The 13599-nt window shown below is 27.3% G+C and overlaps 1 protein-coding gene across 4 annotated transcripts in view; it reads left to right on the top strand.

Annotated features, from left to right (window-relative positions):
- Positions 1–13599, top strand: part of LOC148232809 (uncharacterized) — a 449135-nt gene that overhangs the window by 97799 nt on the left and 337737 nt on the right. The window contains exon 2 of one of the 4 annotated variants that reach the window (XM_088189590.1): positions 13104–13167. The exons of the other annotated variants lie outside the window; for them this stretch is intronic. The gene's annotated coding sequence lies outside the window, so the exon portion shown is untranslated. The remainder of the gene's footprint in view (positions 1–13103; positions 13168–13599) is intronic. 4 annotated transcript variants of the gene reach the window in all.

The following is a 13599-nucleotide window of genomic DNA, read 5'->3' as shown; positions in this document are numbered from 1 at the left end:
AATGTGAAGTAATAAAAAGCAATAATAATAAATTGTTAAAACAATATTTTTCATATTTATTTAATTTAAAAAATAAAATATAAATCAAGTTTGATTTAAAAAAGCACTCGCAAACCAATTTTTTTAATTATTACTTATTTTAATTATAATGTCTACTACCACCTACCATTAGTTGATACCGAAAACATACTTTGCAATTTGTTTTTTATTTAAATAAAATTGTTGCGACTTACTTAATACTTATATTTAACACCAATGTTCAGTGTTTAGTGACTTTTTGGGTAAAGATATGTCTAAATAGAGATTGAACTGTTTTTGTTTTGACTTCGCCAGCCATCCCTATCATAAAAAAGGGCGCGGTCATGTCTCTGTTACATAACAGAATTACTAAAAACGGCTAGTTATCATTATATTTTTCAAGGATACAGAAAATTTATTGCTTTTATTTTGACGTGTCGAGTAGATACAAAAATATTTATCATTTTAAAATAAGTTTTAAAAACTTGCGCTGGATTATCGGCCAGTAGGATTTTATGCATAAGTTAGAAGGGCCGATATTTTAGCTCTCTTGAATTAAAAGGGATAATATTATTCTACGCTGACATCCTACCCCGATAAAACTATTTAAGTTAATCCCCTACAATGAGGTCTAGTTAATTGCGTATAATAATATTTACAGGGAAATTACATAGCGAAATTGGTCAAGAAAACACAATAATAATTGTAAGCTTCTATATTTTAATAAAATCATTTTCAATAACTTACAAGCTTTTCGTGAAGAAGTGAAAGCATGAACCCTTATTTCTTAGGTACTTTCAAAAAGAATGGCACAATAAAAACAATAATCTCCAGAAATTGTTTTCAATTCGCAAATCGTGTAATAAAATACTAATATAGATTTAGGGAAAGATTACCATTTTAATAATTTTGTTATATGTTAATGGAAATTATAGAATCATGGTCTCAAAAGTATAAAAATAATACTTAAGGATTTTCGAACGAAGTTTTTTTCGATTTAAAAAAACCGACAAGAGCTTACCAGTTGGCTAAGCTAAATAAGAAAATTGAACCAAAAAGAAAGGAATTCAAGAAAAAGAATTGTACAAAGCGGAAGTATAAAATAACTTCAAGTGGATCTCTACAGAACAACCAACATACTCGCCAAGTGATCAGAAAAAACTACCTGACCTGATTTATTTTTGCATTGTCAAAGGCGTAGATGTAAAATAAATTTTAGCTGAATCATGTTTCATGTCATCAGATCATTTGTGACATTAGTAAAATTACAAACGCATTTAATTCACAAACAACAAACTTCGACCTTATATAATCATAAAACTGATTGAGATTTGTTCAGAGAAAACAAATTATTGAATTGAACATTTCCTTGAAAAGCAATAATGAAGTAGAACAAGCAGTCGAACACTTAACAAACGCAATTTAAACAGCATCTTGGAAAGCCACACCCAATCTTAATAAAAAATATTTTTTTTTATAAAATCTATAAATACTTCTTCTTCCGTATATTTTCCATTAGAATATTTAACAAGTTGTATTATTTCTGTTAGTTAATTAATAATAATCAGAAGAGCTATAAAAAACTATACTATAATATTTTGACTTTTGAACTTCTTTTATTATTTCGTTGCGTTCCTTTAAAGCTAATACATTTCATTTTTTAGTCCATTATTAATATATGGTGATAAATACTTATAATTGTGTTTAATATTGAAATCTAGCACATATTCCAGGTAATTTTATAAGATTTAAAATTACCTTCAATAATATTATCACCGGTTCTATATAGTGCCAAAATGTTTTCAGTCCAAAATAAAATGCATTTCAAAATAAAAGTAAAAAATTTCTTCATTTTTATATCTGGCTATTTAATGCGATTTAAAAACTACATTAATTAAACAACTTTTTAAAGCATTTAATATAGCATTAATCGATAATGCATTGTAATAAAACTGGTTTATTCAAGTAAAAAATGTTTATATATAAAAATACGCTATTAAGTCATAAAGGTCGGCAGGTCAGTTGTCCTTTTGTCAAAATTATTCTTACAATCAAGTGATAAGTCGGTTGCAAGGGTACAAAAAAATATCTAAAATCTACAGTATCTCAATATATATGTTCTAATAATAATACCAGACTGACAAACATTGCAACTGAGTAATGAAATATGTAAAACTATTTAAAATAAATCTGAATCAGACTAAATCGTTTGTGAGCGATCAATGTGCACACGTGACCTTCACAAACATATTCCACTAATACACTTATATAATAGTTCGTCCAGTTTACCTACGAAAATTGAATTAATTAATTACCCGTATTAGTGAACGAAGCGAGTTCGGTAAGATGGATTAGCAAGATGTTCCCTTTGTTTAAACGTTGTTGCAGAACTGCTCCAGTTGCCTAAGTTTACGAGCCTTGGTTGCGACGTGACGACGGAAACGAACTTCAAAAAGAAGTGGTAACAAGAAACACGACCGTGGAATTCCGAAGCGCCATTGAGACTTGCTACGCAAAAGGCGTAGAGCTGCTGCGACACCAAAAACTATTTTCCAACTGTATATGAGAACTATGAAAGCGCTGATTTACACGCAAACTCGGTTTTCATTGATTCAAGATTGAATAACGTTTTTGATAAAAAACAGGAAATTGTTTTAAGAGATTTAGCATTTAATTAAATATTTTGTTCTATAAAACTAATCGTTTAAGCATTGCAATAATAATAAATGAACAATAAACAAATGCATAGATGTACCACTTTATTTTTAATGTGCATTAAAATGTATAAACTGCGCATTAGCGTTTCGTTAGTATAGCGAAGAACCGAGGCTAAACAGTACTACCACTTATAAAATGAATGTAATAGTTTTTAACGTTTTAAAATATTATTAAATTTGAGTATCAATTTGAATTAGCAATACATAAAATATCAGAATAGTATTGATTCTGTTATAAAACATATTTTTTACGTAATTCAAATGTAAGAACCTAAAACTAAGGTTTCTTATTAACTGATATTTTGTGGTTCTTGAGACGTAAAAAATACAATGCTGGGATCAAAGAAAAATATCTGAATAAATAACAAAGATCTAAAAATAATTAATTATTAATTCATATGTATGATATGATTTTACATATAAAATAATTATAATATATTTTTGTTATACATTCCGCAATTAAATTTGTATGAAGCTTTGTATTATACTATTCAACTTGGTTACTGAATAAGCTTTTTCTGCTTCTGCATATGTTAAAAGTGCTTTGAATAATAAATTTAAATAGTTTGTTATGTACCTCCCACTCTCCGTACATTAGTTATTGTATTCACAATTATTTCGACAAAAGTTTTGATTTTATAAGCAAACTTATAATATAATAACAATTTTTCCATAATTTATCAATCTGCGTTAGCTTTGGCATTAATTCTTCATCGTATTTAGAATCTATCTTATTAATGCAAATATGTTTTCAAGCTCTACATAATAATAACGGTTCTTTTAAATTAATTTGCCAAATAGTTTTAAAGGTTTTTAAGTCATTTAATAAAAATATTATCAACGTATTGTAATTTTTGCGTCATGCTTCAATTCCTATTTTGAGCAATTTGAATGATTGACGTGATTATTATTTATTACTATTATTGAACTATTTTATATTTTAGTTAAAGTAAATTATTACATCTAAATATGTTGGATAGCCATTGCTTTTGATAGTGATATAAGTCCATCTAATCATACATTGAAATATTTAAGGATTTGCGTTTAAATCAACATAAAAATATTGTCAGACGTTAGTCAATTCGGTTAATCTTTTTAAAACTATAAATTTGCTAAATTTTATTATGTAATAATAATAAGTTACAATTTTTAAGAAAAAAAAAAAAATGAAAAATGTTAACAATAGCATTTTTTAATTTATATTTTAATTGAAGTTGCCTTTTTTAAAAAATATTTTTATTGTAAAAAATAATAATTAAAATGTCAGTAAACGAATAATTGAGTTTATCAAAAAATAATTGCAATTATATTGTTTGGAATTTATTAATAAGCAAATATGAAAAATGGATTAGTTTGTTAGGTATGTAAGGCAAAAAACTCATCAATTATGTTAATTACGAATGGACTTATCCCACTATAAAAAAAATATTCCTGTGATAACATTTTACAGCCTAATTTATATATATTTTTTATAAGGATATTGTGCATCATTGAGTGTGTAAATATAATAAAATAAATAATAAAAAAATAATAAAAAATAAAATAGGATATTATTATCTAATTAAAAAAGCAGCATTATTTATTTTTTGTATAAATAAACGTTAACGGCTCATTTATCAATAATTGTATTTTAACAAATATAAAATCATATTTTATTACTTAATGTAATAAGCTTATATATGATATGTATTCTAACATCTAAATATTTTCCAAATATTATTATTAATTGTACTAAATGGTTTTCCATTGGAGATTGATTAAACATATGATCATATGATATTATTAATACGAACTAATAAACATAAAAAAGTGTGAAATTAAGTAAATAAATAAATAAAAAAAAAGATGTAAAAGATAACCAAAAGCTTTATATTGATAATTTATAGGTTAAGCCGTCGTGCCAAACGTGTCGAATGCTTTTTCGATATCTAGCATTAATATTTCTGTGCTTCTTTCATGTTGAAATTAGCAAAAGTTGGTTGTTTGCTAAATTAATTTTGCGAAAATATTTTTTTTTATATAATTTTGATATAGAAAGACTAAGACACGATAAAATTATTTTTATGGCAAATAAAATATATTTTTATAAATTCATTGACGCGATAAAATATTTTTTTATGAATTTGTTTTTAAGTTAAAAAACCTATTGTTTATATGTCAATAACATTATGTAAAACTTTTTGTGCTAAATTTCAATATTTTTCTTTATTTAAAATAGTAATACTTTTCATTATGTAAAATTCTTATCTGTATTATTTTTCAGGTAACTAGATTTTTTCATCTGTATTGGTTATATACAATTATACAAATTTGAATCTATATGGTCTTGTCAAACCAATAAAAATTCGATAAACAAAGTTTGTCAATCGTCCTGTACAAATTTCGAAGACTAGAAACGATCAGGACTTAATCGCGGGTCATTAATTCACAAATCGCTGGGTCGCTTTTACTTCCTGCGTGTCCTCATAAACGCATAAATCTCCCTCTCTATTATCCCCTTTTGATGTTACGATCCAGGCCCTAAAACACAAAAGATTCCTTTCGGTTGGCGACCCCTGGCTGACGTCTTTTTATACGTCATTAATCGTTCGAGCTTAATAAATTTGCGACATCATGCTCAAATTTTACAAGGTATGATTTTTACGTCCTATTTAATCCTGAAAGCATACAAAATGCAAGAAAATATATTTAGATATGTAAAGGAATAGATTTGTATATTAGGTATTCATTTTTTTAACTAGAAGTTAAAAAGTGCTCCATAAAATGGTAAATATTATATTATATTATGATTTTTTTTTAAAAATAAATAATCTTTAGAATGTATTAAATAAAATATTATTTGCAATTGAGCATTTGATTATGAAATATTAATTTTTTTATATTGATTTTTTTATAAAATTAAAAATAAATAGATACAATTATATTTAAATTATTTCCCATGCTATACGAAAAAAGACTAGTTATGAAAGGCTACTATATTTTTTTTTATTTTGTAACAAAAAGTACAAAATAAACATTTCACCTTAGCGATGAAGCAATTAGAGAAGTGATTTCGCCCGACTACACAGAAAAATCAAAGGAAAATACAAACACACATACAGGCTAAGCATTCTCGTTTATATTCTCCACTCGGAAGGAATTTTATTGGTAAACTTTTCGCTTTTGTCTTCCTTACTTTCGTTGTCGTCTACGTAACTATGCTGTACGTGCGTATGTCGCAATAATTCGAAAATTCTTCAAATGTCACCAGGTGGAATTCTTAACCGCTATATCAATTCGTTGTTGGCGTGCCCATTGAACTTTTAGGCACAATTGCATTCCACGAATCGCTGGGCCGGTTGGTTACTTTTGGATAGTGCTAACCAACCAGACATAAGAAAGTATACAAAAGGAACATAGAGGCTAACGAAAATTTGCTGCGTTTTTAATATTATTTTTGCTATTAAATATAGTAATGTTTATATTACTAAAGATTACTGTTTTCAATCTTAATATTATTATTATAAATATTAATACTGAACTAACCACGAACATAAAATTTAATTAAAGTTTTTTGACGAATAAACTTGTGTTTATGAATTTCTGTGATGATAAATGAACGTCTAGTTTTACCTTTGATACGCACCACAATAAAAAGTTTTCGACATAAGTTAGAAACTCGGTTAAAATTAAACGCTGTTCTCGTTTTAAGCCATACATATAACTCTACCCAACGAACTAAGCTTTAATTGCATTTAGTTAAATTAATAACATTATAGATAAACAAATTATAGTGAAAATATCAAAATTAAACTGTATAAATGGTAGAATACGTTGTACAAAACATTTTTATTGCTTTTTTTACCGTTAAATTATTTTCAGAATTAAAAACTCTGGGGATTTTTGATACAAATTGCAAAGTAATATAAAAAGCATTGAGACTTTATTGCAAAAAAATATGCATTGATATAGTTCTTTACAGATTTATTTACAATCACTGTTGGCAAGCGGACCAACAACACGGTTTTCGTTCGCGTCGTTTCATGGAAACTAACTTTTTGTGCCTTTCAAAGGCAGTGACAAAGTCCCTAAGGTATAAAAACAGGTAGATGCTGTCTATACTAACGTTAACGTATTCAAAAAAGTCTTGTAACTTTAATAGCTGAAATCAGTACTTATGACGACTATGGTAATCGTCTCTCCAATAAATATTTCGCTTATTATGGAGTACCACTTATCAATACTTCAATATTAATTTTTACTTTGAAACAAATAAACATTATTAGATAAGTGACTTAATAATCTATTATAATAAAATATAATAAAAAAATCGATACTAATTAATACGATAAATATTATAATATTTTACACGTCTTGAAATAAGTATATTTTTTTTGTAATATATCAGATTAAACTATATTTTTATATACTTATTTGAAGTATTTGAAAAATATTGAATGTTATCGAATGAGTTATATAACATAATAATGCGTAATTTGGAGAATGGAAGAGCCTAGATAAATAAATTCAGTGCGATTTTCTTGTGCGTCGGGAAAATCGGTCGCGCTGAATTATAAGACGTGACGAAGCCTGAAAGGTTTTTGTTGCTGAAGGAGGCTCACTCAGGTGTCATATTTCATTCAGGGGCTACATTTTCCAGACAGAGAAAACAATGGTTGAAATTCTGAAATGTTTCCGTGGAAAATCTCCTAGTTGCAGGTGGAAAATCTGATGTGCGCTTGTAGTGATTTTGTTAATAAACTCTCTAGTAATAACAAAATTAAACAAATACATATTAAATGAAATAATTAAATGCATCGACTATTAAATATCATTGTAGAGTTACATACAATTTTATAATTACTTGTAGTCAACATATAACCTACTGATGGTTTTTTTAAATGCAAGCAATTAAAATCCAGGAAAAAAGATAACATTAGCATATTATCTACGCATATTAAATATAATAAAAATATTTTTTTTTGCACTTTGAAGAATCTCTCAGTAATATAACTATGAATGAATACTTAAGTTTATGTAATTTTAACAGCAATAAATAGTGCAGGATTATTAATGTGAGACATAAAAAAGCATATGATGGCCAAATTAATAAATTATCTAAATATAAAATTCATGATTATATTATACATATAAAACACTTTATCAGTAACGCATACTATTTCAGCTAAAATTCTGCAGGATAGTTCATAAAAGCCATTTCTTTTTATTGTATGTATGTACAAAAGACAAAGTCATCATATTAATATCCTGCAGTCTTAAACTTTATGCATTTATGTAACATAAATCTTTACAAAACTTTTTTAATTATTTTATTAAATAGAAAATTATAACAAACAAAGAAAACACTAAAGCAATATTTTTTACAACACGCATATAAACCTTGTATCCACCTCTTAAAAATGAACACGGAAACTGTATTAAATTAAGCCTAAATACACTAAACATATCGTAAAACTCAGGTCTAAAAGGATTACTAATAATGCAGCCCATAAAACAAAATTTAACAGAAAAAATAATTAAAAAAGAAAATCATTTTTAATGTAAGCAACTAACAACCAGATTTACCATTGCTCGGTGTGGAGTAACACATTATGATATTTTCAAATAACTTAAATTAAAATATATATAACACTTTTTTATAATTAATCTAAAAATAATAATAGTAGAATTATAATACCGTTAATTTAAAAACATTGCTATAAATATTCTGAAAAATATTATTTAAATTTAAATAAACAACAATATTTAATTTTAAATAAACATAAAATGCCTTAACACATCTTGCTTTAGATTCACGAATTTAATTTGTTGTAGATCTAGGTCCTATAATTGTAGTACAAAGTTTTGCTTAATAATTTACATGATAAATTTAGGTACTTCTATTTAAATTTATAAAATGGTTTTTTATATTGATTTTTAAAATATTCTATGATTTTTAATACTTAGTACTTTTTAAATTTCTGTTGTATACCAAATTCATTGAAGTCATAAACCAGCAAGTTATACTTTCCAATATAATTCATATAGGAATAAGCGTTTTTTATACAACAAAATTGCCGTTTTTTTAGTGAAAAATTCCGTTGAATGTTTCATCTGAAAAAAAATTTAATATGCAGATTGCACATAACAAAAGTTTTCCAACTATTTTGAGCATTCTGTCTAGAAAATGAAAAAATGCATACAAAATAGACTAAAAATAAAATAAATTAATTGTTTGATTAAAAATTATTAGACAAATTAAATTATAAAGAAAAACTATCGGAAAAAAGTATAAAAATAATTTCACAATTTTTTAACGCAATAAAAGTTTTTAATATTTTTATACCGATTACTGTTTATTAGCAAAAATACACACACAAGTATGAAACAAACTGGAACCTATTGAGGGACTTGGTAGAAAAAAGTACTAAACTGAATATTCCCTTGAAAACAATAAATAAAATTGAATCAAGTAGTGGCTCACGTTACGGAAGCCATACAAAATTAGATCTATGGTGCAACACCCTCAAGAAAAATACAACAAACCAGATTACTTACCTCTACTAACTGTAGAAAAATAAAACAAAGAAGAATGTGAAAACTAACAAGGAAACTTAGCATCTAAAGTTGAAATAAATCTAAAAAAAAATCATTTCTGGAAGCTCCATAATAACATGACTAAAATATACGCTAGCCTTAAATAAGCTCTTATGCATGATTAAATTACAAAAAAAGCTTAAAGAACTATTGGAAAGAAGTAAATATAATTACAAAAATTATTAATGATTTATTAAGACTTTAATATTTTGTAACACAATGGAAGATATCATAGGTTATCCTTATTTTAAAATACAGGAGAGAATCAAGGAGACGGTAAATCTTACAATTTTTCAGCCTGTATTTTTTAATAATTCATAACTTTATTAATATATTCGAATATTATAGTATTTTATTGTTTACTGTTCGATATTCGAATAGTTAAAAATAACGAATATTTGTAAACTCCAATCACCAAAGACTATGAGAGAATATGGCCATTTAACTTTTAGTTTACAAATTTTAAGAATTTCTCCGGATCTTATAATAAAAGTTTGGCTAAATGTCAAGATGGATTGCGAAAAAAAATTGCATCACGTTAAAGAAATTAAAAAATAAATTCAGTATATTTTCAAGAAAGGATTATACAACAGGATTAGGATAATCATTTTTATTTATGTTATTATTAATATGAAATAATGTTAATTTTTTTTAAAATATAATATTAATTTATTGTATCTCTGAAAAAACAGACATATATAAATACATACGTCTTTCATCATTAAGTGACCGCAAATAATAGTCGCAGGATGAATGTCAGCATGCTGCTCTATTTGCATCCGGCATTTAATTAAAATGCATCTAGACAGAGCGACTCGTTTGTCGGCAGCTAAATTAGCGCGGGGTCCCTGCGGACCCCAGTATTCGCAAAGTGTGCGAATTTATATCGGAAAATGTAATTAATCAATGTGGCTCAGCTAAGTGGGAATTCCGGCATTGACAGGGCGCTCGAGGCACTTTCTGTGAAACAACCCCTAAATGACCGACCACATATAGGGTTAATGTCACCGATGATAATATTATAATTATTTCTTGATAATAAAACAATCATAATATTTTTTTAAATGAAATGAACTTAGTCAGTTTTTAAAAAATGGACTTTTCCTTTATTCTTTTTATTATAAAATATTATTCTTTATTTTGTTTTAGATATTTTGGGGTTGATTTTAATACATATGTATACTATTACAGTTAAAGTTCTATGCCTAACGTAATAGGGTGTAATGGACAAGAAGGCTCGTTTTGTATTTCAAATAGCGAGTTTATTTCTCGAGGCTGCTTATTCTATTGAAGTAAACTTTGACAACACGTAATTTATATCCTTATTTCTTTATTTATTTTTATAAAATTTTATTAAGTTTATATAATAAGCAATACTGTAAAATATATACTACTCAACCGTAATTTTTAATAAATAAAATATGTTTGCAAAATCCGTACAAAAAATTTGGATGAGTGTTTGCGACTTTTAAAACAAATTTATGTATGTAGTACGCCAACATTATGTAAGCGCACGGGACGATAAAATATTTGGGAAGATTAAGACGACTTCATCTTCACAACTTAGGTTTTCCCAGATTTTCAAAATAAAAAGTAAATATTTTTTCAACATAGAAGACAAAAATAATAGTAAAAACAAGCCTTACTAAAAATTAAATTAACACTCGTAATGAAATAAATAAGAAATATGTTGATTTACTATGACGTGTTTTTTTATTTATAATTTATTTTCGACGAAGGCAAAATCAGTTCCTTGATATAAAACAACCTATTATTATTATTATTTTTATTTTTTGACATACTTTTATGAGCAGTACGGCACATTTAAAATAATGAACAGTCAGTGTCTATAAAAATTTTAAAATAGCAATTTAAGGCAATAAGTACTGAATAAGAGTTTTGTAAAATATCCAGCTGTTTAAATTATATATGTTAAAAAACTATGCTTATTAAAAAATGCATCAGAAAAAATGTATGTTTTTCCGCCAAATTATCACATTGCAGAAGAAAATATTGCGTAATCATATTCATTGCAGCTTAAATAATATTTAAACATCAAAATGGCGCACTTAAGGCAGTACTTCATTTTGGAATACACTTCCAACCGGAACTTCTAAAAGTCAAATCTTAAATTTCCTACTACTTTGCCTTCGAATTAGGACATGTGAGAGCTAAGTTAAATTTATAGTAAGCAAAGGTACTTAGAGTACTGACTAAATACCGACCAAGAAGACTGAGTATGCAGCCGCTTCACACTTTACATGAAATCTTGTTTAGCTATGAAATTCAAAATCAATCAATCTTCAATAACGCAGTTAAAATTGTAAGATTCGCAAGGTTTTGGGATAATGCTCAATACTAAACTATTTATTACTATTTAAATAAATAATAAAAAAAAAAATCTTAAAATTTCAATAAGCTTTTTTGATAATGCACAGGGCAACAGCGTTGAAAGGTCTTTTTTGCATATTTGGCAAATTTTACCACGTCCCACAAAAGAGTTTTAATCTAGCCATAAGAAATTTCTGAATGGCGCTCGTCGGATTATTGTGACTCCTAATGATGATGGACTGTCGTTAAATCCCGAAAAATAAAAGCAGTGTATGAAAAACAAAGAGAGGAAAATTTGGTGAGAGAAAAGCTGTGTTTAAAGAGAGAACGTTTCAAAGTGGTCACGTTTGAACATGCGGTCGTTTGTTTCAATTTCAAAGTGACGACATCGGAAAGCGTAAGCGTTAAAGTGAAACGCTTCAAGAAAAAAATGAGAAAAACTTATGACGGAGGTGTAAAAGTTCGGAGTATTAAACGATGTTTTTTGTGTACGCGACTCTAAATGGGCGTAAGTGAGTTTTGATGGGTTGAGTGATTTATTAAGTGAAGAATATTTTTTAAAATATAAATCAAATCTAACATTTGATATTTGTCTCAAAAAATTTGGATGGGAGAACAAAGATACCGTAGATTTGGCGTTTTACATAGATTTATATTTAATATTTTTTTATTCAAAACTCCTACATCCGTATATAACACATTTAGTCATGTTATTGATTTATTTTATATATAAATAGTATTTATGTATGCCAAGAAAATTAAAGTTGTTATAAAAAACAGCATTAAATAATATTTTTGTAAAATAATTTCAATTTAGTTATACACTCGGTTGATTTAAAAACAGTTTCGATAGTAATTTCAAAAATATTTATTCGACTGTAGCAAAAAACATTGTTTGTTTTTTGATATATTTTTATCAATAGATGTCTGTTTTAACTCACGGGCAATTTTCGTAGAGCAAATATTTAAAAAATGACACAATATACACTCGGGACATAGCTTATGGTTGGTTAAAGAAGATAAACTTCTGTAAATAAAGTATAAATTATTTATTTATAAGGAAGGCGTAGTATCCGGGGAAGCAAGCCCTCTGGTGCTGCGGAATCTGGGGCCGCAGTAGCTCGGATGTGCTCTAGCGCCGTTGATTCTCTGGACATAGTCCAGCGGATTGGTCTGTCTATGGAGGTATTGTCCACATGGATGTAGCTCTAGATACTACAGTCTTTAAGGACACATTCTATGATAGGAGGCGACTAACATTGCCTGGTTTTTTGTAAAGGGCTGACTGGTCAAGAGCAAAGCCTCTGGTAGGTGGCTCAATAGCATCGACTGTATTGCGACCGTATAAAATATTTACTATCACTTTCTGCTGGCGAGAAGAAAGATTAGGGTTATGCAATCTTTGGATGTATGACGTGTGTAACTTTAAACTGATTTTTTACCCCTTGTTACTTGTTCTAGGGTGAGACGAGTGAGGCATTTGCTTCAAGTGAACGGTGGAAAGGGCTCTGAATTGGCAAAGTATGTAAGTGTATTTCAAAATTTCAACACTAAAAATAATAATAAAAAACTTAAATCTGTAAGTTTATTAATTTAATTTTTATTATATAAATTACAAGAAGACTTTTGAAAGATTTTGTATAAGAGGTAATATTTTCTGGTTATGTATTGCCTATTTTTTTGTGAATGTGCTTATCAGCACGTTTAAGAAGCAGGTTACAAAGACGAATAGTATCTTTTGCGATCTGCAATTCAAACGAGTATCGTAAATTTGAAAACATCGGCTTTAAATCTATCCGCCTTTTGCTTGTTACCGCGAATCTACCAAAAATCCAAAACCAACCCCTTCACACAAAAATTCTGAGAACAAAACACGTGCAAAATTTTATTTACTTTCATTAGGGATTGCAATAATACCGTAATTTTCAATACTAATATTACAGAAAGTGAGAAAACA

The sequence above is a fragment of the Plectrocnemia conspersa genome, unplaced genomic scaffold (assembly GCF_051122295.1).
Source record: "Plectrocnemia conspersa isolate PC_06_02 unplaced genomic scaffold, ASM5112229v1 ptg000008l, whole genome shotgun sequence".
Lineage (NCBI taxonomy): Eukaryota > Metazoa > Arthropoda > Insecta > Trichoptera > Polycentropodidae > Plectrocnemia > Plectrocnemia conspersa.
Note: the sequence above shows the minus strand (reverse complement) of the source record. Positions and strands in the feature narration are given on the sequence as shown.